Here is a 26,024-nt window from a genome sequence, read left to right on the forward strand (position 1 = left end):
CCTTTTCTTCTTTTACAATAATAACTAGTCAGATTAGTTGAAAAGAATTGTCAAAAATCATGAAGTTCAAGGATTTCTGTCCAAACGGACCTATTTGGTGTTGAAATCTAGCTACTTTTCATCCTAGGTTAATTTTTATGTTAGATAATAGTTTGTTTAATATCACAATAAAAGTAGGCTGTGACATCCCCCCCCTCTAATAGAGTAATAAAAACATGTTCCAATTGATGACGATATTCTTTCACGTGAAGACCTACTGCGCAAAAACACCAATGCGATTTCTTCACAGACACAATGGATTTTTTTAGTCACCATAATTATTACAGGTTGGGGTTATTGATTTTTTTTTTTTTTTTTTTTGCAATAAACTTGTAATATTTATTCTGTAATACTTTATATTTAAAAAAAAAAATTTAATAATAAAAAAAGAATTTTTAACACTTTATATTCTTTAAATATTTTTTTATTGCTTGAACAACGACAAAACAAGAAACAAACACACACACACACACACACAAAATGCCAGGGTTAAGGATACAAAAATATAAAATACAAGAAAGTGTGTAAGAACTAAACCAAATAATGAACCAAAAAAACATTAAAAGGCTTTGATATTTCACAAAATCTTAAATGTATTCAATAAATTAATGTTTTTGATTATTTTTTATAATTTACTTCCTCATGTTGAGCAGCAGTGTGGAGTTTCAGATGCAATGACAAAAACTGGCCACTAGGTGTCTCGCTTGTTGAACTTTCAACACTGGACCTTTGACATTCTGTCCATATGAATCATTCGGATCTCTCTGACTCACACAAACACCTGTGAACGCTGAGGAGTTATTTTCATCAGAGATACATATTCATCCTTTAATGTTCCAGCTCATTTTTGAGTTTTTAAAAGAATAAACGCTATGAATTCGTATGCTGTGTAGAAATAATACATGCAATTAGTAAACACTTCATTCATGTGATAGGCCTGTATGTGCACATTTTTAGCATATGGAAAGATTCATTGTTTGATTATTCTTTTGTCTCGGTAGATCAGAATTCTCGCCTGCAACTTCCCGGAAAGTTTCAAAAGTCTGAAAGTAAATATGTCCTGTTCGTCTTATGATCAGTCGAGGCACGTATCGCTGCTCATCCGTGTCTTTCCGAGTGTTGAATTCAGATGCGTCCGAGTCCAAACGATTCATATACCGCCACAGGTGGAGCATCGATATCGACACACCAGCAACACAAACACACCTGTAACCAGCATCCTAATTCTTACTTCATCCGAAACAATAACGTTTTGATAAGATAAAAAAAAATGCTTATTTGGATTTATCTTATGGTTGTAAACTTCAAAGTCTTAGCCTAATTTTGAATACTGTGATTTTCATTCTCCATATTTCTAATACATTCTAAAATCATCTTTAATAGTCAAGGTGGATTTTATCTGAAAGGTTTAACCGTGTCCATGGGACACAACAACATTGTTCATCATAAATATAAAATGTCCAGTTGTTTAAATGTTGCAGTTTTATACATACATTTTTTTCTGTTTTATTAATTCTGTTTCATAATTTAACTAGTTAAACAATTATGTAACAATACATACAATATCAAAACATTGTTTTGTCCAACAGTAATTAATGAATAGCTAAAATGTGTGACAACTAACCCCTGGCTATCTCTCTTATTTCCAGAACAGCCAGGATAAGTCTGATTCCTCAGGTCCATGTTTGTCCTTAGACTACACATCGATTGTCCGGGTCACTGTGGGTGTTTCGATTCTGATACCTCGATTGATGGCAGTGCTGGGAGTAAGGATGCTGCTATTGATCATCTGATGGTCAAATTGATGAATGCCGCTGTAATGGTGCTGGAACTATCAGCTGAAAACAGTCAAATTCAGCTAGCAACACCCAAGACTTGGAGAAGTTTTCCTGTTTGCTTTCCAGTTACTGCATATAGTTACTTTTTAGATTTAGATTTTAGTCTCTTTTTTCCTTCTTCTTACAAGCACACCAACTTTCATTTGGCATTTGTGGAAATTGTTATTAATTGTAAGTATTTTCACTGTCCCCAAAATGTTGGCCTATTTGGTCACTTTAAGGTGCGTTCAACAGTTTAGAGCTAATTTAAAAAAAGTTTTACATACTTAGGAATAGGCCTAGCATAGGCTATTTTGTTTTTGAGAAGAGTCTTCTGAATGGTAACCTTTAGAAGAGATGAAGACTGTATAAGTCAAGTCACCTTTATTTAGCCCTAGCACTTTAATACTCGTGTTAAATGAGCTCATAAATGAGCTCACCCATAAAAAGGTGTTTTTTTTTATTACTCTGTCGTTATTTCGCCATGTTGAAACTTGTAATTAAGTTTTATTTTTTATTTTTGAAAACTTGTAATTACATGAGCCGCGCGCGCCGTTTTACTACACGTCAGAAAGAATCTTAAAGCTCATTGGCTGCTGCCTCTAGGCGCTATAGCGAAGTGTTTTTTTGATGATGCGATCATGCGAAAGTGCTAAAAACTAGACAAACGAAACACACTTATTATATTATGCTTCACCTGCGGAGACAACCGGAGAATATGTACCTGTACGTCCTAAGAAGCAGAAAATGTCTGAAGCAAGAACACAGAAAGAAAGACGAAGAACACAAATAACGAGCGTTAAAACATCGGTATGAATGTCGGTTGGAAGAACCGATGACGGAGAAAATGCTGTGTTGTAATGACCACGTTGCTTTTTGATGTACAGGTAAGATAATTAATTATTACACTCTCTATAACTCACTAGTAGGCCACTGTCTATAACTCACTATCATAAATTAAATAAAACTGAGACGATTATGCTGATGGTATCGTTAACTTAGAACCGATGCTAACATTATGCGACAATAGCATTTATTTGAAAGAATTCGTTAACAGTAAATGTAGGCCTACTAGTCAAGTAAAAAAAAAAAAAAAAAAAGTCACAAAAAGACTTTTAAATAATAAAACGTCATTGGTACACTTTGTGGATGTTAAATGTTTGTGGAAAACGTTCATAGTTAATGTAAAGAACTAGGTAGCCTAAGTTACACCTGTGGTTACTCTGAACTTGAGGAGAACATCATTTATCCATATGATTAAAACTAACCTTGAAACCATTTGGATTAAAGTCATTGCAAGAAAAGCTCATAAAAGTGACATTAATACTGATTTTGAACTTTTGAACTTTGTTTCTCAAACAAAAAAAGTGCAGAGTGCTGCTAGTTTTATTTGTTGTTCATTTGGTTTTGATATAAAACTTGGTAAAATTATTTTAGTGTGTGTATCAGTACTTTTTAAACATTTCCAGCATAGTTGAACCATAATTGTGATATGAAACCGTTTCATCTCTTCTTAATATTTTTGTGGACACCGTGATACATTTTTACTTTGGATTCTTTGATGAATAGAAAGTTCAAAAGAGCTGCATTTATTTGAAAACGGAAACCTTTTGTAACATTATAAATGTCTTTAATATCACTTTTTAAAGTATTAACCTAATTTCTTTTCTTTTTTTTTAAGTCTTACTGATCCAAAGCATTTGAATGGTAGTGTAGCTATTTTTTAACCATTCAAATAGGCTACTTTTTGTGACCACTGTAAATTGTGTCATTTGGTTCCTGTTCCGATTGGGAAAAATAAGACAACTTATATATTTTTTACCTCTTGGTATATCAGATGAAATCAACTTTCTCTGATAGATTTAGTGCTCACGACATGTGTTCAGGTCATTGGTTTTTGGCACTGAAGGCCAGGCAGACGGCTGATGCAGATTAGTTAGTCAGTTCATGGTTGATCTGATTGCATTTTCTGATGTGGAAAAGAAATGCAATTATTATTAAGTTTATTAGCAATGTGGTTGTTTCCCCCCCTCTCTTGCTGTCTTTTTTCCGCTATGATTAATTATGCTGTTTAATTCTGAGATTCACCATAGCTCTCCTGTAATTTCCCCATGGTCTTCTTGTGCGCATGTGTTTTTTCCAGTCTCGTTTTGTAATGAGTCGTGAATTCAAGCGTCGAGTTCGGTTTCACCCCGGGGAGCGCGGAGTGAAGATGATTGCATTGACCATTCAGAATCAATATGGATGCCTGGCATGATGCTATAGCAAGTAGCGAGAAGTGAGTTAAGCACATGCAGTCTTCTCAGAGGCTGCTTTTTTTCTTCTTCTCCAAGTTCAAACTTTGAGTAGCTCCCTCTTCCATAGAATATTGAATAAGGTTTCCATGGCATGGTGAGCACGCGCGAGCGGCTCCGTGCATTGAAGCGGCCCCTGCGAATCTTCCTGCCTGGCTTTCAGAAGCCCTTCATGCGCACTTGACAGTTCCAGGTTAGCTCCTCGCCTCTCCACTTGCGCTCCCAACGTTCCCCTAGAGGATAACGCCGAGATCCAGGCCTTTGAGCCCAAAACCCAGCCTTAATTCCTACCATCGATTGCCCTGAGAATTTCCTCCGGAGCACAGCGGGCATCCCAGCGCTCCAGCCCCACTGCGGCCCAGTCAGCCTCCTCTCACACTCTGTCCATCTTCACCGGCAGAGTCTTACGTCCTGTGACAACTGAGCTAATTTCCTCTCTTTTCAGAGGTTAAAGAGGAAACAGGATTAACAGACAATAATGTGATCATTAGAAATCAGCATGTCATGGGTCTCCTCGAGATGATGGCGAGTAAATGTCTATTATAAAGAAAAGGATTTTTAAAAGAAATTGCATGTGGAAATGTAATATTCATGTTCATGTTGGTTTTCTAATGTAAAAAAAACTTTATAGAATTTATAGAAGTTCAAATTTGACGAGTCCAAAGATGTCATGTGCTGTAAGTTAAAATGTTTTCCTACATATACTACCGGTCAAAAGTTCGGAGTTAGCAAGTCTCTTTTTTGTTTTTTTGGAAAGAAATTAATACTTTTATTCAGCAAGGTAGCATTAAAGGGTTAGTTCACCCCCCCAGAAAAAATTGTGTCATTAATTTCTCACTCTCATGTTGTTTTAAACCCGTAAGACTTTCATTCATCTTTGGAACACAAATGAAGATCTTTTTAATGAAATCTGAGAGATTTCTGTCCCTCCATTGACAGCTACGCAACTGACACTTTGATGCTTCAAGTTCATAAAGAGATCGTAAAACTAACATGAACTGAGTGGTTTGGTCCAAATTTTCTGAAGAGACTCGATCGCTTTATATGATGAAGAGATTTAATTTAGGCTTTTATTCACTTATAAATGTTTATTATGCGAACAGAAACAGAAGCTCAACCAAACCTTGAACAAACTTCTTGCGGAAACTCAAACGTGCTGCGTAACACGAGAATGAACCTCATTGGTTATTGCTGAAGCTCAAACGCGCTGCGTAACACGAGAATGAACCTCATTGGTTTTTGCTGAAGCTCAAACGTGCTTCATAACACGAGAATGAACCTCATTGGTTCTTGCTGAAGCTCAAACGTGCTGCGTAACACGAGAATGAACCTCATTGGTTGTTGCTGAAGCTCAAACGTGCTGCGTAACACGAGAATGAACCTCATTGGTTCTTGCTGAAGCTCAAACGTGCTGCGTAACACGAGAATGAACCTCATTGGTTCTTGCTGAAGCTCAAACGTGCTGCGTAATACGAGAATGAACCTCATTGGTTCTTGCTGAAGCTCAAACGCGCTGCGTAACACGAGAATCAACCTCATTGGTTCTTGCTGAAGCTCAAACGTGCTGCGTAACACGAGAATGAACCTCATTGGTTCTTGCTGAAGCTCAAACATGCTGCGTAACACAAGAATGAACCTCATTGGTTCTCAAACATGCTTGAGTTTCCATTTACCACAACTGATGTGTGAGTTGATGAATGTTTATATGTGAATAAAAGCCTAAATTAAATCTCTTCATCATATAAAGCGATCGAGTGTCTTCAGAAAATTTGGAATAAACCGCTCATATGGATTAGTTTTACAATCTCTATATGAACTGTTTGAAGCATCTTCATTTGTGTTTTAAAGATGAACGAAAGTCTTACAGGTTTGGAACAACATTAGGGTGAGTAATTAATGACAGAATTTTCATTTTTGGGTGAACTAACCCTTTAAATTGATCAAAGATATTTAAAATGTTACACAAGATGTCTATTTCAACTAAATGCTTTTCTTTGGAACTTTATATTCACCAAAGAATCTTGAAAAAAAAATGTTTTTCACAAAAATACTAAACAGTAAAACTATTTTAAAGGAGTCATAACCTGCAAATTTCACTTTTCCACGAGAATCAATGTATGTTATGATTTCATAATGATTATACACTGGCCGGGAAGCCGATATTTAAAAGTGAAGCGTTTGTTTACCTCAGGGTTTGTAAAATAGCCCACGTGCACGCGCACTAAAAAACGAGATTTTGATTTCAGCCCCGTCTTGACGTCAAGACGGGGCAGGATATACCATATATGGACACCGCAGCAGGAAGCCCGCCCTTCCCCTCTCCCCCTCATATTCAGTTCAGTCGCGAAAGATGGAGAAACCGAGTGCACACGTGAGTTGCTCTGTGGTTGACTGCCAGAAACAACATGCGAATGTGTTTTCTATACCAAAAACGGACCAAACTATCAGGGACCAGTGGATAAAATTCATTTTTAATGACGCTGTCCCAGCAACACTTTCAACTGGCTTATTGTTCGGTGTCTGCGCTAAACATTTTACGCCGGAATCATTCACAAATTTGGGCCAATATCAGGCGAAGTTGGCCACGAAGCTCCGTTTGAAAAAAGGTGCCATTCCAACCATCCGGGACTTGCCTGAAATTGAAACGGTAAGACTGTTTTTATTGCTCTACTGTGTGTAACAAACAGCAGCTAACTACTAATGCGGCTATTGTATGTAACGTTAGCTTCAAGGTAAACACGGGGAATGGACTCTACGTCCACGACAGCCAAAACATCGCATCAGATCTCGCGAGACAATAATGCCTTCAGAAATAAAGGTTTTAGGAGCTCTGTTTTTAATTTTTTTTCCACTTTTATTTTTTAGAAGGGCATGAAAGACTATAATACAGCAGTAGGTATCCAAATTAAGACTAGGTTATGACTCCTTTAAACATTGATTATAATAAAAAATGTTTCTTCATCACATTTTAAAATATATCACAATAGAAACGTTTTTTTAAATTGTAATAATATTTTACAATATTACTGTTTTATTGTATTTTTGATCAAATAATGAGCACAAACGACTTCAAAAACATGAAATGAAAAAAAACTCACTGTACCCAAACTTTTGGATATTAGTTTACGTGTAGGCCTATAAACATGCATGTAATTTAAATAAAGCTATGGTTAGCCTAGTTTTTGCTTGTTTATAAAATATATATTCAAATAGAAAAGAGTTGATAGGTGTTGTATGTTGAATCTTCACATAATCATTATTTTCAAAAAAGTATGTTTTTAAAAATATCATAAATTAGTAATTAATGAATATTACATATTTAGGAGTCAGACCACATGACTTTTATAACCTGAACTAACCTTGGCATGTCACAAAAAGTCTCTTTATGATATCATTTCCTTTTTTCTCCACATGTTTCTGCATGGTGGTTGCACCACATGACTTTGACTTAGTTAACAATATTGTTTCCAAATGTTTATAATATTTTAACGAAACTTCTTCACTGCTTTTTTTGGGTGTTCATCAGCTGGCAAAAGCCTCCATAAAAACCATCAAGACTAGTACAGTTCACACTTAGGTAGGCTGTTTCTCTGATTTTATTTTAACTGAGTTTAGATAAGCTTATCATTAAAGCATCTGTTGTACTAAACAAACACATTTGTTTCCGGAATATCTACAATATTTGTATACACTTAAATTTGGCCCCTGTGACTGTACCTTGCCCTAATTAAGTGTGCTCTCTACCGTACCCTCTCCTATAGCTTCCTTATTAATTTATGGTGCTGTTATGCAGGCGGCGTGGTGCTACTAATGAAGGCTTGTATGCAGATGAGGGGCTGAGGTCGTCTCTAGAGCAACGCTGCTCTGTCTGACCCGGTGACCTCTACCATGGCTTTCTGACTGCTACAGGTCAGTGGCAGCTGTCAATCACTCCACAGCAGACACACGTGTAACGGTGGGGTCATGCAACAAACACCCTTAAATTTAAACTCTGGAGGCAACGTACACCTGCAGATGAAAATAACAAACACACACCTAATGATTTGATGAATAATAATAATTTAAAAAAACCACACATACAAAACATGAACAAAAAATGCTAATGATAAGCACTTAAGCACATTAACCATTTGACACAACTACAATGCCATCACTTGATGTCACAGGATCTGGGACAAAATCTTTATGGACCTGATGAGTACATAAACGTCTTTTTGTAAATAGTGCAAATTATTAGATTTTTCAAGGTTATTATTATGTTTTTTTTACAAATATCATACAGTTAGTTCACAATTAAACAATTATGCAATTTCACATTATTTAATGTAGCTCCAACAGTAATGCATAACAACACTAACAACGCCAAGGCCATGGGTTCGATCACATGGAAAGCAAGAACTGATAAAAATGTATACCTCAAATGTAATGTAAGTTGCTTTGGATAAAAATGTAAATGCAATTAATAGCCTAAATGTTATTAATTAGCATATATTAAGTCATCATTTTTGGAGAGTCACATCATATGACATTTTATAACCGGGACTAATCTTGCCTTGTGATAAAAAGGTCAATTTAGCTTATATTTTAAGAGACTTGATGTGACTCAGTGTTTTTTTTTTCTCTCTGCATGTTTGTTGCACCACTTTACTTTGATTTGGCAGACAAATGTTTTTCAAATATTAAATAGCAGAGAAGCAGTTTTGTTAATTTTTAACTATATATATATATATATAGTGCTGGTCAGAATTATTTGCCCCCTTGGTAAATATGATCAAAGATGGCTGTAAAAAATAAATCTGCATGGTTAATCCTTTTGATATTTTATTTAAAAAAATGCAAAAATCTAATCTAACCTTTTATTGAAGTAAAATAATTTTAAGTGGGGGGAAAATCACATTATGAAATAAATGTTTTTCTCCAAAACACATTGGGAACAATTATTTGCCCCCTTTTATGAAATACTTTTTGCAACCTCCTTTTCCCAAGATAACAGCTCTGAGTCTTCTCCTATAATGCCTGATGAGTTTGGAGAACACCTGACGAGAGATCAGAGACCATTCCTCCATACAGAATCTCTCCAGATCCTGCAGATTCCCAGATCCATGTTGGCGCTTCTCTTCAGTTAAGCCCACTCATTTTCTATAGGGTTCAGGGACTGGGATGGCCATTGCAGATGCTTGGTTTTGTGCTCAGTGACCCATTTTTGTTTTGATGTTTGTTTTTGGATCACTGTCCTGTTGGAAGATCCAAACATGGCCCGTTATAAGATTTCTAGCAGAGGCTGTCAGGTTTTGATTTTTTATCTGTTGGTATTTGATCGAATCCATGATGCCATGTATCTAACAAGATGTCCAGGACCTCTGGCAGAAAATTAGGCCCACAGCATTAAAGATACAGTAGAGTATTTCATTTTACACATGGGGTACTTTTTTATCCCTGTATGAACCAAACCCATATTAAGTGTTTGCTGCCAAAAAGCTCTTTTTTTGTTTCATCTGTCCATCTGGCTTCCTTCTGGGATGACGGCCATGCAAACCGACTTGTTGCAGTGTGTGGTGTATGGTCTGAGCACTGACAAGCTGACCTTCTGCTTCTGCAATGTCTAAAGCAATGCTGGCAGCGCTCATGCGTCTGTTTTTTGAAGCCAGTCAGTTCTTTGCCATGAGGTGCCACGTTGAACATCCAGTGGTCAGTATGAGAGAATTGTACTCAAAGCACAAATTGTAACTGCTCTAATGCAAGATACACACATTTGTATGGTCCTGTCAAGCAGACAAAAACATGAACATGATGAATAGAACATGTGGCTTTGCATGGTTAAACGACGTACAGCTATGATCACTTAGGGTGTACTCACTTTTGTTGCCAGCTATTTTGACAATAATGGCTGTATGTTGAGTTATTTTCAGAGGACAGTAAATCTTTACTGCTATACAAGCAGCACATTGACCACTCTAACATTTATCCAAGTTTCATTTCTATAGTATTATCCCCTGAGAAGATATACTAAAATGTTTGCTGTAATGTGAGGAGTGTACCCACTTTTCTATATATATATTTATATTTCTTATTTTCTATCACGTTAGTGCAGTTGTATCACCTTGACATTTTTTATTTTATTCCCCCAAAAATATCAAAATGAACATGATCATAGAAGAGGTGTAGTTGAGTCATAGTATGTATACATTTCATTTTACAAAAATAATTGTGACCCTTGTAATAATGTATATGCCCTGTACAAGCAATATTACTAGAAATTAGAATAATAAGTCCACTTTCAACCACTTCTGTCCTGATTTCTTCGAGTGGAGGGTCTATGGGCAAGTTATTTTTTTCCCCAGATCTTTCGAACTAATGGACAAAATAAGCTTGCGCAATTTACATAAGAATGTGCCCGGAGACGACGGGAAACACATGGAGAGCAGTAGCTTTGGTTTCTGCTCTGACAGCCGCAAGACCAGCCGAACACAGTGAGTGTGTGTTAGAAATCAGGAATGGTGAGAGAACGTTGTGCTTGGTTTGTTTTTTGTCTTCAAACTATACTTGGGTTTTCAGCCAACAAAGTTTAAATCTCGTCTGGCTAGCGTGTATCCCATAATGTCTAAGCATTAGGTCAGTAGATAGAGAGCAGGCGGTCTTTTGTGGCCGTTCGTACACATTCGACTACATGAGCGTTTACATTACGAAAGCAATCTGGTTGAATGCGTTTTCGACTACCTCTGGAAGTGGTAGAAAGTGGACAAGCTCAAAACGTTTTAGACCCTGTTTACACCTGTATTTAGTGTCATCATCTTAAAACCAGGTGTAAACAGGGCCAGAAACACTTTCACACTTCTAAATTAACTCACCGTATACCTCTAACATCATAGTGCGTTGTGCATTTAATAGTGTGCATATGTGGTCAGTATATTTTTATAACTCGTCCAGTATGGCAAGTAAATGTGCATTTGTGTGTAAAATATGCATAAATGTTTGCGTGTCTGTTTATATCAGTCTCCATATCTCTATTAGCAGTGAAGTAGTACTGCACCCCTCATCTACGGCTCATATCTATGCAAAGCCGGGGTCCTGCCAATCAGTTGCCCCGGTGACACGGGGCTCCACCTCTCCAATTAAACCTGACAGGGCAGGATTAGGTGCTGGGCGGGCGCGCGGCGACCTGCCTGCGTGTCAATCACGCGCAAGGCATCCGCTCGGCTGTTTACTGTCAGATCCCATCTATGTCTGTCAGGCCGAGAGAGACGCCAGGGGAAGTGGAGGGAGAGAGAGATCTGATCAGAATTAACTATGCTTCCCCCTGCAGACTGTTCTTTTAATTCATGAAAGGGGGTGAGGAGAGAGAGGGGGAGGAGAGCGCTTAAATCCTCGAGTTGCCCGCCTTCTCTATGTTAAGAGCTGAGCTGGGCTGTTCTGTCTGATTGTGCAGTCTGTTTCGTTTCATTTCGACAGTCAACACAACACAACACAAGAAACACACAGTCTTGATGTGTGATGCAAGCATTGCGGCCCAAATATTAATTATATATATACAGAAAACTGTTTTTGACAGAAGAATGTACAAAAAGAATGTTTTGTCTTCTGGTTTGTAGTGGTGTTGTAAACTAAACACACACCCCCATACGGATATACAGTACACGTGTGTGTGTGTGTGTACTTGTACAACTATCTTTGTGAGGACCAGTTTGAGTTTTAGACCATTGGAGTGAGGACAAAGAGAGTAAAGTTAGGACATTTTGGACGGTCCTCACTTTCTGAGACCCCTTTAAAGGCCTGTTTGAGGGTCAAGACTTGGTTTTAGGGATAAGGTTATAATTAGGTTAAGGGAAGGTTTAGGGTAAGGGTTCGGGTTAGGCAGTTGTGATGGGTAAGGTTAGGGTAAGCGGCTAGAGATTGCATTGTGTCAATGAATGTCCTCATAAAGATAGATGTGCAAGAATGTGTGTGTGTGTGTGTATTTTATAAACAAGTAAAACCTCACCATAGCATTTTTAAATTACATGCATATTTATACATGTATGCATTTTTTTTTTTGCTATATACACTAACATGCACAAGTTTGGGGACAGTAAGATTTATTTTAAAAATGCAGTAAAATAGTGAAATATTACAATTTTAAATAACTATTTTCTATGTGAATATATTTTAAAATGATTTCTATGATGTAAAACATTACTCAAGTCTTCAGTGTCACATGATCCTTCAGAAATCATTCACATCTGCTGATTTGCTGCTTAAAAACATTTATTATTATTATTATTATTATTATGAACAATTGTGCTGCTAAATATTTGAGGAAACCATGATACGTTTTTCAGGATTTTTGATAAATAGAAAGGTCAAAAGAACAGCATTTATTTGAAATGGAAATCTAGCATTATAAATATATTTTATATTTTAAACTTCTAACATTATACATATAATTACTGTCACTTTTGAGCAGTTAAAAACATCTTTTATGAGTATTTTTTTTTTTTTTTTATAAAAAAAAATCTTACTGACCCCAAACTTTTGAACAGTCGTGTACATTTTCTTGCAAAACGGGGAGATGAGAAAACACTACTTTTGAATGGCCATCAAAGGAAAAATATTTTCCAACTATTGAACTACTCTCCTCACCAAAAAGCTAAATATATCAATCGCAACAGTGTTGAATGAGTTACGTGCCAAAGTTTAATACTTAAGGTTCAGAGTTTGTTCAAGGGAACAATAATAATTGTGATGTTTGCCTTAACGAGTACCGTTAATAATGTCTTGCCTGCATATCCTTTCAGTCAACTTCTCAGAATTCCTGTCTCAGCATATATTTCTGAGCTTCCTCTCTCTGGAGGGAACGGCCAGCTGCCCCAGAGATGTGGTCCCGTGCCCCCCTAATCCCAGCGCTAGACCCAGGCAGACCCCCATCAGTGAGGATTAGAGACTGATCAGTGAGAGGGCAAACCCCGGGGCAACTGACACCATCATAGCAGCCAATGAGAGCCACTAGGGAGTGTTGACACTGTAACCTGAAACGTACATGAAGAGAAAGACCTGCAAATACACACACTTAGGGTGGGACAGAGTGAAAGAATGAACTGGTTATTGACAAAAAAGATTGAAAGGCCCGAAGCGCATTTCTCCCAAGAACGTGAACGTACAATCCATTCCACACAAGCTCGATTTCACACATTAATTGCATTCTTAAATTAGTCAGAATGCAATTCATTATGTATGTGTTGCAATGTCAGCGTTGACACAAGGGGCGCTATAGTGGGAATTAGCGTAAACCCATTATGTTCTCGGAGCTGTTCACATCCTCGGACTTGGAATAGTGCGTTTCTATGCCAGAACTTTAATCTGTATAATTTGAGTAATCAATAGGCAAAACCACTATAAAACAAGTAACAATTGTTATGTAAATGCCTTTTTAATAAACAATATTTATTTAGCAGAACATTAGAACTTTTTTCTAGGCACAATAATCTGTATTGAATGTCTTTTGTATTATTCTTGCATTATTAAGGCATTAACAAAAGTCAATTATAGAAATGATTAAACTGAAATATTACAAAACAACTGCTTAACTATATAGTGCTTCCGCATGACATTGCAGCAGGTGGTAAAAGTTGGAGCTCTCAGAAAATTCAGGGATTACATGCACTATGTACAAGTAGGAATGTCACTGAATGTTGTATTAAGTTCAACTGGCAATTTGCAAAACGAATATCAAATCTCTGCCATTTATACCCAATCAAATAGATATAGAAAATTTTTTTCCCACATTTGAAATGTGGTTTTCAGTCAACTAGCCAAAGTCATGAGCTTGGTGAGTGAGTCAGAAAGCGCACGCGGCAGGTTTCATCCCTCTGGATGTTCTGTTCGCTCCCATCTCCTGTTTGTTCACCGTTTGTTTGTCGGCCTCATCCCTATCTAGCAATGTGTTTTGCATGTAATTGTTGGCTCCCGGCATGGCATATTTTCTCAGGCTTTCATTCAACAAAACAACTGTGGGTTGTGTCTGTTTCTTGGCCAGATATGTGATACTGTGGGCTCAAAGCCCCACTGCGGAGATTGTTTTTCATCCATTTCCCTAAACATAGTGTCATTTAAAGTCTGCATTTTTTTTTTAGATGATAATAAATGAAAAATGCATAGATAACATAAGCCAATTGAAGAGTGAATACCTACAGTATGTGGTAACCTTTTTATAGAACATTGGAAGACATAGGAGTTTGGGCAGAAGTGTATATTAGAGTTTTTTGGTTTGGAAGCGAAAATTTTAATCTATAGCTCGGCAACAACTATTTTAACCAAGCAACCACCTATACGTGACCATGGGTGCGTTTTCCGTACACTTAAAAAAAATTATGGTAAAAACTGGCAGCTGTGGTTGCCAGAACATAAGTTATAAATTATATATCAGCTAATAAATGAGTTTTTGTATTACCTGTACGTTTGATCAAACTATTTTATGCCATCGTAATGAATTAGCTGCAAGGAACGTGAAATGTAATGCTATTAGCCTGTTTCTAATATGTGACTATTTGTCAAATGATTTGGTGGGTTAATGCTGCGCAGTTTTACACATTTTAAAATTTTTTACTAAAAGTACATTTGAACAAACCCACAGTATTTGCAAGTAATGGCTAAATATTTTTGTGCAACACATACTGTATTTAATTTCACTGCCATAGACTTGGTCACCAGACTTGATAAAAAGCGTTACTGAAGTACAAACAAAGTGCAATATAACTGTATGTGTATAGTAAATAATATATATTTGCTTACCTGTCTATTAAAACACATGCGAGAGCAGAGTCTCGGTCAAGTCCAAGTTTGTCGCGAAACACTCTCCATCTCGGAAATGCCACGCCGATATTGATCCTTGTTTTATTTCTCCGGTTGTCCCAGAGCCTGCTTGCCTCATTTGATCTACGTTTACGTTTTTTGGGGGGATTTTCTGTACTCCCCAACGCCAATCAATAATCGTGCGAGATATTGTATCATAGATATGTGTACATAGATCACTCATTAGCGGCTTACGTATTGAAACGGATGTTAATGTGGGATCTATGTATTAATCTATGGTTTCTACAAGCGTAAACCGAGGATAGCGCGGATATTAAGTCATTGATATGCGACAGTGACAAGGGACGAGCCATTATTTAAAACTGGAATTTCTCTGGATTTACAAATCCTTGGGAACTTTAGGGATAATGTAAGTACACATCTGCATTAAAGGAGACATATCATGCTTTTAAATCGTTCCTTTTTACATATAAATCATACATTTGTAGTCTATATAAAGCGGAACTGCAATGCTTGGGTCTGAATTCCTCATTATTATAGCTCCACAGGCCCCTTTTCTACCCCTTTTCTGATGTGCGTCTGAGAGCAACTCGTTTTGGTGCGGTCTCTTTAAATACAATTGAGACACTTCATACCCCGCCCCCTCTCCAGGATGCAGAGGTGACACTCGGTTCAACTCCACCCCGTTCGGCCATTGTTGTAGTTTGATAGCAGAGATACGATTATCTAGCGGCACAGAAACTTTTTATTCACACGTTATTAACAAAATGTCAACAACGGAAGACTCGTCCAGCCAGCCTCACATGTTCGAGCCAGAGTCGGAGCCGGAGCGAGATGAAGATGAAGACGACGAACCTGCAGAACAACGTCTTCATATGGATGTATCGCAATGGTGTGTTACTGTATTTACACATGAAACTTTGGTCTTCCGACCTTTTACCACCGTGTATACCACCGATTTATTTTGATTAATATGCGAGGGAGAGAGAGCAAGACAGCGTCTAGTTTGGAGAGAGAGCAAGACAGCGTCTAGTTTGGAGACGGTGTCTTGTTTACACTTTCGCCTAGCTCCGAAGAGAGAGAGAGTGCGTGCGCGCGCGCGACCGGCGATCTGCAAATACTATGACGTAATAGTTCACAAAACGTCATAGATAACAGAAAAATCGGAACAGGTTGAAAAATAAGGCCAAAACAGAATATAAAGATATCAACGAAGCACCTGAAGAGAATAATTTCAACTTTTCTGTACTTCTAAACACTCCAAATATACAACAAACTGCATTTAAGGGCTAAAAAAGTGGATTGATATGTCCCCTTTAAATATATCACACTCAAGTGGTTTTTGAATATTTGATTTATTTGAATAGTTGCTTTTCCACAAGCTCAGGTAAATGGTAATATATAGAAAGTGCACACAAACACCATCATGATACCACACATAATACTAAAATCATCCAATAAACATTAATTTAACTTAAGTTGTAACATAAAAACCTAATGAACTGGTAAGAAAAACAAAAACAATGCCATTAACAGATTAACAGGCTTTAATCATTGCATTTGTACAGTCTTCGACCATTTAAAATTACAATAATTTTTTTACATGATGCATCATTGGAGAAATTAACAAGCTAGTCATGACTGTTTCCTGAAACGTGATAACTTTGTTGCATATCCGACATTCAAACCAGATTCGTTCGACAAAATAGAACAGTCATTATTGACCTCATGCAGTTGGTGAACTAATAACTTCTTATTATTAATCAGTGTGAGATCGAAATAATGTCAAGATAATTGCTGTAAATAACAAAAATTGCATCCGAGGACTACTTATCTATTTTTGTTTTGCTTTATTTACAGATGATTCAATCGTGGGTTTCCACTTATACTGCAGGGTTCCCTGGGGTATAAGAGCACATTCACACACTCTTCAAAAAAACGATGCTGTGTGTTTGTAAATGTTTGTTGGTAAGATAATTTTAGTACATTTTACAAGAACATACTAAATCAGTCTTTTTACTTTCATGTGTAATTCAATGTGTTGCTTGCCATTTCTTTGTAATTATTTGAAACTTAGCAATTTCTGAATGAAAATAGTTTCAAAGTAAATCCTACAGCACATTTTTGTCAGTGAAGTAGATGCACAGTGATGCCCTTGTAAACACTCTCGACACCATAGCATCATGCCAGCAAGGAAACACACAGGAAATAGCACTCATATTTTCTTCAGAAATCTATTTTTTGTTGCAGTTCGGTTCTGATAATGCCAACTTAAAAAGACACTTTAATTATTAGTCCACACATTCATTTCAGTGCTTCAAACCGTCCAGGCATTTCCTGCCTTACAGATTGACACAAAGCACAGCAAAATTGACTGGCCAGCATTTGTCTCCTGCTAACTGTTCTTTCCAGCACTCATAGCTTTAGCTTTAGCAGAGCGTCTGATGCCGTATTTCTTTGTGTCTTCATTCTCTCACTCGGGCTGGTAGCGTTAGTCTGAGATAGGGCAATCAAGTTAATTGCCTTGTATATTGCTGAGCAGTCAGCCATGTCAATGCACATTCACAGCATATTACACATAACTGGCAATCACAGCTCATTCCCAACACAATACGGAGGGCACCGCTAATAATGACTTGAGCTGCGTCCTGTGCCCCATGCCATTTGGCCTGATAGCATGTGTTTATGGCAGAAAATATGAGCCTGGAAAGACTGAGTATACATTTTGTATGCTTTGGAGTGTCAATATGTGTGCGTGTGTGTATGTCTGTGTGTCCAATGCGCTCTGTGTGTTATGTGCAAATTTAAATGAGCAAGATTTTTAATTATTAATGATTTTAAATGTAATTGTTTTTGTTTTTTTCTTGCTCAAGACACATTGGAGAATGTATTTAAAAAAATCTTTAATTGCATTTACATTCATTATTCAAATCTTAGGAAATTCTATTATGATTTAAATTGAATCATTTTGAATTTGCAAAAAAAAAAGCTTCTGAAATTCATTCAAAAGAGCCATTTGATCATGAATCAGACATTAAAACCCAATTTCATTAGACAAGCAACTATTTTGGTGGCGTATTCATAAGATTTGTTTTATAAACATGCTTTTTAGAAAATAAAGAATGAATGAAGGTTTTGTACAAATGAGATTGTAGGAACTCGCCACCAAAACTTTAAATGATTGCGAATTTCCATGAGAGTGTTAGACATTATGACTTTTTTCATGAAATCAATATTTTGAGTGAATAACAACTTAAATGTCTATTTCTCAAACTAAGCTGTTGTTTGGCTTCAGAAGGTTTGGAATATTGTGCATGACTAATATAGGCCACTTTAAAATACTTTTATGATACTTAATTTTTGTCATTATGGAGTTTCACAGACGCACCCCATTGACCTTTATTAAACACTTTGACACTTTATGGAAAAGCAGCCAAGATTAAAAAAAAAGAAAAAATCTCTATTTGTGTTCCACAGAAGAAAGTAAGTTGTAAGGGTTTGTAACAAAAATCATTTTTGGATTATGATGGTGAGCACGCACACGCAGTCAAACTACGAAAGCATCTCTGGTTTCGGTATGGTGGGACGGACACGAGACTGAGGAGATTCTTATTCGTCCGAGCATTTTGATGCCTTTAGTTTAATGGCTTTGGCACAGGAGGGGAAATCTGGGGGAAGTTGTCATCCATCATGATTTCAGATGTACTCTTTCTGATGATGCTGTGGCGCTGTGATTGATGTGCATGTGGAGAGAGAGAGAGATGAAAAGAACTGAGGTGTTTAATGGCGTTTCTGGCAGGTTAAGTTGTTTACTCTGATGTGCCGATGCTTGTGGCATTGATTAGTAGTGTTTGCTCAAGCCAGCATCACTATTACTGTTGCTCATATCTAAGGTTAGGGCTTTTTCAAAACTCCTCTAAGTATTCAGCCTAAGAGTGTTTTGTAAAAAATTGTGGGTCAATGGCAAATAAGAGTCTATGATAAAGAGAAGGAAAACTCGTTTAAAGAGGACCAATTATGATTTTGACAACAGCACTGATGAGCAAAAGCAGTGATGAGTCTAAAATCACTCCAAAGCTCCTTACATGATCTTGTACATTTATCTTCCAATGGCCTAGCTGATCGACTAGTCCAGGTAAAGGAAAACCGAAAATCAAAACTTCAGTTTTACTCTCATTTAACTTTAAGAAGTTGTCTGCTAGCCAATACCTCATGTAAGCATACTGGAAAATAAAATTGTCAGCATTACAATAACACATGCCATATCTCTGAATGATTGAGCCCAGTGGAAGCATATACACAGAGAAAAGTAAGGGTCCTAAAATCAACCCTTGAGTGACCCCACATAATCAAGGAGCCGATGTAGAGGAAAAATATTCCTTGATTAACTGAAAATGTCCTATCTTTTAGACAGGAGGCAGACCGCTGGAGGGTCGTGTCCTGAATGCCAACCATACACTGCAGACAATCTAACATAATTTTGTGATTAATGGTGGGGAATGTGCAGCTGAGATCTAAGAAAACTAAAACAACATGAGCCTGAATCCAAGAAAAGAAAAAATTAATTATTTACCTACCTTTAACAATGCATATTTATTTAGTGCTATGTAGAGATCTAAAACCTGACCGAATTGTATCTAAAATGAACAGTAACAATTCTGAGTAAAAAATAAATGAAAATTATGAGTAAAACCAATTGTTCTTGAATTTCATTGAACACATTTGTGTACACAATTCGATGAATATCATGAATTAATTTATAAATATATCTTTGTCTTGTCATGAATTTTAACAGACTTATTGAGTTAAAATAAAACATTGTCATACTACTGTTTTTCCTTAATTTCATTCTTTTATGTCTTCATTTGATACACAGTTGAATCACCCTGACATTTTTACCCAAAATTAATAATTATAATAAAAAAAAATGATGTTTTTCTCCTGGTGGATGATAAAACAGGCAAACAACTGCCAAATACTTCAGAAAATGTTGAAAATCTTGCTGTAAATTCCTCCAATAACAGTCTTTTGTTGTTTTAAACCATTTGGATTACCTGAAGGTTTGATGTTTTACAGTGAGACAGCTCTGAGCTCTCCATAAAATTATCTGTGAGTTTTCTGTGTGAGGGTTTTTTTAAATGGAAAAGGATGAAGTCTTGATGAAGTCCCCGTGAGCTCATGTTTATGCTGTGGTGTGTAAGTTTGCTCATGGGTGAGCTCTTGTAATTGTGTCTGTGAGAGTACATTCATTTGTCTATGTCACTCTCCTCCCCTTAAGCGTGAAGATACACCCAATCCCATTCTTCAATTAACATGCTCTAGATATTCAAACGAGATTGGAGGGCCTTGACAATCAATGTCCAATTAGAAAGGGCCTTTCCATGTGTGTAGGACGGAGTGTGGTTTTAGGATAGAGTCATTAATTCACAGCAAATCACTGATTGTAGATGACTTTGGGACATCCTGATCAGAGATCCATGGGCATGTTTCTTTCCATACATGCTTTTGTGTTTCTAGATGTGCTTTTAAGATCAGTTGATCACTGGTGACTCAACCAGTTGCTTATCTTCCACCTTTAAAGGGATAGTTCACTCCAAACCCATAAGATGTTTTTTCTTCCATGGAACAATACAGAAAATAATGGGTTTGGAGTGAACTATCCCTTTATTTTTTTCTTCCGTGGAACAATAAAAGAAATTATGAGGACTGAAGCGGTCAAGCTCCATGAATGACAAAAAGCACTAAAAAGCTAGTCTAAAACACATTAACAATGTCATGCACTGACTTGAATACACATTCGATGATGAGCTTGTTTTTAATTTCCAATTTTACTTTAATTCACTTGGATTTTTTATTTTTATTTTATTTTTAATAAATTCATAAATTCATAAATTCGCAAACGCATGATTGAGACGTTGACAGTAGTTTGACAGTCTTATTACTTGGGGTGTAACGATACCCTCATGTCACGATTCGATACATATCACGATACTGAACTCACGAGACGATATTATTGCGATATTCCAAGACATATAGTAAAAGGTTAACAAAAAATTTACTGTTGATTAAAATGCTAAATTTGGTATTACATTGAATAGGAAGGTAAAGTAAATTAATAGGCTTGGACTTGGACAATGCACAGGACAATAGTGACACCAGAAAAAAATATTCATGATTCTGAAGCTGAAAATACAGAATTATTTTAGACGAATATTCTTGCACTTTGTCACTGACTAGATACATTTAAAATAATGTAATAAAACATTTAAAATTATGTTAAAATAAGACATTTGGCATTATCAGGACCCACAAATATTCCCCCATTGCATTATTATACATTATATTCAACTTTATATATAGTGGTTTAATGTAGTACTACTGACACTAAAACTCTGAAAACATGAATTTTTTCCTCACACAGAAATTATAAACAATACATATTGTCCCTAACCACGATACATTTTGTTGCATTTTTGTATTGCGATATATTTTTACAACCCTACTTATTACTATTGATTAGAAAAATAATATTTTAACAACTATTAATGTCATCATATCACAATCTTTACAAGTGCTCTCTGACTTGTGGACCATGCTGTACATTTGTCTTTATATTGCTGTGTCTGACAGCAATCTTAGGTTTGCTTGTAATTTGTCGTCGTCATCATCCTCCATAATGCCACCTCATTCACCCAGAGCTGCTCTGCTGAAATGACACAGGCTGAGACAGAGAGCTGGAAAGGGAGAAAGAAGAAGGGAAAAGAGAGAGAAAGACAGAAAGCCCCTCTCACCGCTGCCAGGGGGCACACAGACAGTCCCTGCGTTACGGGAATGCTAATTATTTTGATTCGGCTTCCATTTTTTTATGGCTGTCTGGGAAGTTGAAGCGATCATTGGATATGGCATAGGCGCTGATGACTCGGTCACTGGCACATACAGCACAGTGTGTGTGTGTGTGTGTGTTGGTGTGTGACCATCCCCTCCCCCTAGCAACACCCTCTTATAATAGATGACATCACATATGTTTGTGAGTCAGTTGCCATGGTTATAGCCTTGTTGCCCAAAGAAGGTCAGTGAGGTGCAGACGTGGTTGACCTTTGTGACCTTTGCCGTCTGTGTTACTGCCATTCACCTCTAACGTCGTGCATCAACCTCTCCCTTCCCACTGGAGTTACGGACTATTATATATCTTACCTCTAATGTGATCGCACAAAATAAATGAATGAGATATTGTCAATCATCTTCAGTATATGCTGTATAAAAACTGATCCAGGCCTTTCGGGTCCAGCATCTTTGGCTCTTTGGTCAATGCTGTATGGACAGAAATGACTGCAGGGCCAAAAGGGTTGAAGTGTGATCTATTTAGATAACTTGACCTTTTCTTTCCTTCGTCTGAAAGTCAGGGCTGATAAGCTTGAATGACAGTAAGTTAATATTTTATGTTTACAGTGGCCTTGGTTAAAAACCATTCTATTACCATTTAAATGTTTAGATGTGCAAAAAAAAGTGTATAGCTTAATTCCAAAATGATGTCTAGGTAGGCAGTTCACAATGTTGTTTGTATAATATGTGTATTATATTATTATTTGAATATATTAGATATATCAGATTCAGTCTGGTTGAGTAGTGGCACTTTTTACTCTTTGCATCACTTCTCCTGTCTGTTTGTTCCAGACAGACTGTCAGTCTGTGCATTAATGGAGGGTATTTTTAGTGACTCTTTCTGCTAGTTACATTATTGGTGGCAAGTGACTATAGAGATTAAATATTTGAATCATTTAGTCAAACCGATTTGTTCAAAAAAGCTGATTCTTTCAGGATTTAAACAGTTGACCAACTTTAAGAATGAGTCATTGAATAATTTACTCAACCGATTTATTTTAAAAACACAGAATCAATCAGAAACCAAAAAAATACTGTTTTTATGAGCGAGTCACTGAATCATTCACTTGATTCATTTAGGAATGAAACAAGTGACTGACTTATGTCGAGTTCACAGTGCACGATTTTAGGCCCGATTTTCATTCGCTAACAGGTTTTTGTGATATCACAGACAAATGCCTGAAATCGGAGGCAAATTGTTGTTATAACACCGCATCACTGTACAATAGGAAGAATCGCAGACAACTGTCTGGTCCGCAAACTACGTTTCACAACCAAACACTCGAGAAGTGATAAGGAAATAACGCTAGATCATGCGTGCCTGAGACTGAGACTTTATTAAAAATGATAGCCCGCAAGAAGCTTGCGATCCAAATTGTCTGTGTGCTTAAAAGGAGAAAAAGAAAAAATAATATGGAGGAGGAACTGATTGGGGAGGAGCAAGGACTGTGTGTTCTGCAAGGAATGTAAATAAATAATTTTGCAATGTGCTGCTGTTGCGGCTGGTTAACAGTGAAAACATGGATTGGAATCAATAGTGAGTCGAGATTTTCAATTTTATAATAAAACCACAGATGATTACAAGAGAGCCCAGATTACCTACTAAGAATGATAAAGTTTCTACCTATTGAAGTCAAATCAGTCACTTACAGTCAATCTTATTTTCTATATGCATGTAATTGATTTTGTCCTTGTATAATTTTAATTTAAAAAATAAAATTGATCTCATAAATTTTTATAAAAATATCATAAGACGATCTTGCGGTGAAACGACTTCTCCAATCATTTAGTTCACTTAAACCCCACCCCTTTCTTACAATCGACGGCAAACTCACGTTCAGATCTTCCTTCAACCAATCAACAATCGATGAATAGAAGTCCCCGCCGTACAATTTTTTTCTTTCCTTTTTGCTAATTTGTTAACTCAGATCTACATTACAATACATAAGAAAAGATATGTTGCTACTTCCGTTTTATGGTGACTCCTTTTGAGGTAGGTTTCCGCCTTAATAGGCATCTGTCTCAGAACTCAGGAGTATAATGAGGCAGCTCATTTTGAAACCACTTTAATGCTTATAAAATTGCATGAATTTTGAACTGTGATATGATTGTTTTGGTGTTTCTCATCTCCCCAAACAAATGTTTTAAAATGTACTAGTTACTGTTTCTTTGGAAAATGTGGAAAGTACCATTTCTGTCTCTACTGCTTATTTAATTAAAATATTTTGTTGAATTTTTATGATTCTCCTTTGCAATCCACACAAAAGCCATTTATTAGTAATTCCAGTCTTGTTTACCCATGTCTCTCTCTTCGTTTCTCTCGGCCCGTGTCTCCTTGCTCATCCCTGTCTCCTCTTATCTGTTTTCTTTTCTTCCCCGTTTTCCTTTCACCCCCACCTTTTCCCTCAATCTCTCTCCCTCTCTCTCATTCATTCTCTTGCGCCTCTCCCTGTCCCTCTGTGGCTCACCGTGTCGTGTCCCTAATTTATTTATAATTAGTGCTCTTTGTCAGAATGCAGGGAGAATGTTAAAGTACAAGATGCTCTGGTCTGGGTACAAATGGGCCAGTGTCTTCCCCTCTCTCTATCTCTCTCTCTCTCTCTATCCACATCTTTCTCTCTCTATCCACATCTTTGTTCTTCTTTTAAACTATTCATCATTAGCCATATAAAGAAAGTCAGAGACTCATTCAAACAAAATATCTAAATACCTGCTAAAGGAAGTATTGTAATATACACATTGTCAAATTAAAAAATATCATTAGTTACTCACCCTCATGTTGTATGTAGGTAATCTGTATGATTTTTCCATGAGAGTAGATAGTGACCAAAAATCTGACCCAGTAGATAGTGACCAAAAAGTGACCCAGCTGAAAAGGACAAAAGAAGAAAAAAATGCAGTTTTGGTGACTTTTCTGTGCATGTAGAATTTGAGACTGGATCATTCAAGCTTCCAAAAAGATGCAAAACCTTAATAAAGGTGTAATAGAAGTGGTCCATACACTATATTACAAGTCTTCTCAGGTCAAACGATAGCTTTGAGTGACAAATTTAGGTATCCTCCAGAAAGCTGTTGACTGCTGTGAATAATGCTCCCAAAAAAGGCCATTTATGTATTTTAATTGCATATAAAATTTCTATCCATTTAGATTAACATAAACAAAATTTTGATGTGATGCAAATTTGTAAGAATGAGATTTATGTAGTTGTACTAATAAACCAAATGTGTTTTTAATGCACAATAACCAGGTGTATATTTATCATCAATAAGTCAAATTTATTATATGTAAACCAATCATTTAATTTTAACTAATTAATTCTTGCTTGTTCCACATCTATTCATATTTGAACCATGTTCATACTTTAATAACTGATTGAATTGAATTGTTTTCACAATTAACAGATTTATGGGGAATCTAGGGAATTAAAATAAAGACATTTTAAATATATTATAATTTAAATAAAATCAAAGAGATGCAAATCCTTACTATTTGACTACAGTCAGGATATATTTTTAAAAAGTTGAGTCAGTAAATGTGAAAACGGAATTTATTGAAGAGATTTTTGACTCAAAAGGATGCTTTATTTATTAATTAGCCATTTTTAATGAACTCTCATGAATGTGTTGGAGAAAGCTAAGGCAGATTTTGATAAGATTAAAATTTTGCTCTGATCAGTGATCACACAAATTGCAAAAGTCTTAATATAGCACGATTCACCACTTTCATGATACATTATGGTGCTTTTTTTGAAGCTTAAAAGTTTTAGTCTGTATTCATATTTAATGGCATGAAAACATGAAAACGAGTTTTGACCTGAGTAAATAATGAATAATGACAATTTTCATTTCTGTGTAACCTAGTGCTTTAAAGTGCCCCTATTATGCTATTTTAAAGTTTCCTAATGTTGTTTTGGAGTCTCCTACAACAGGTTTACATGCATCAAAGGTAAAAAAACTGTTTATTTTTTCCATAATATACATTTGCACATCACCACATTTTCAATGATTCTCAAAGACTCATCAGATTAATCAGTCTCTCTAAATCCCTCCTTTCCACGAGCTGCTTTACTCTGATTGGCCAGACAGCTCAGTCTGTTTTGATTGGTTTACCGCGTACAGCGCGTCGAAAACAAAAACGCCCATTGCCAAAACAACGTCAGCTCTGTTTGTCCTGAGGCTTCCTACACTGTAAACTAAAGACAGTAAC

General features: G+C 36.5%; 1 protein-coding gene across 1 annotated transcript in view; it reads left to right on the forward strand.

Annotated features, from left to right (window-relative positions):
* Positions 1-2,537: 2,537 nt before the first annotated feature.
* The window catches only part of npas1 (neuronal PAS domain protein 1), an 80,781-nt gene continuing 57,294 nt past the window's right edge, over positions 2,538-26,024 (forward strand). Inside the window, exons 1-2 of the mRNA XM_079885722.1 lie at positions 2,538-2,743; positions 7,944-8,059. The gene's annotated coding sequence lies outside the window, so the exon portion shown is untranslated. The remainder of the gene's footprint in view (positions 2,744-7,943; positions 8,060-26,024) is intronic.

The sequence above is a fragment of the Squalius cephalus genome (assembly GCF_949319135.1).
Source record: "Squalius cephalus genome assembly, chromosome: 11".
In the NCBI taxonomy this organism is placed as follows: Eukaryota; Metazoa; Chordata; class Actinopteri; order Cypriniformes; family Leuciscidae; genus Squalius; species Squalius cephalus.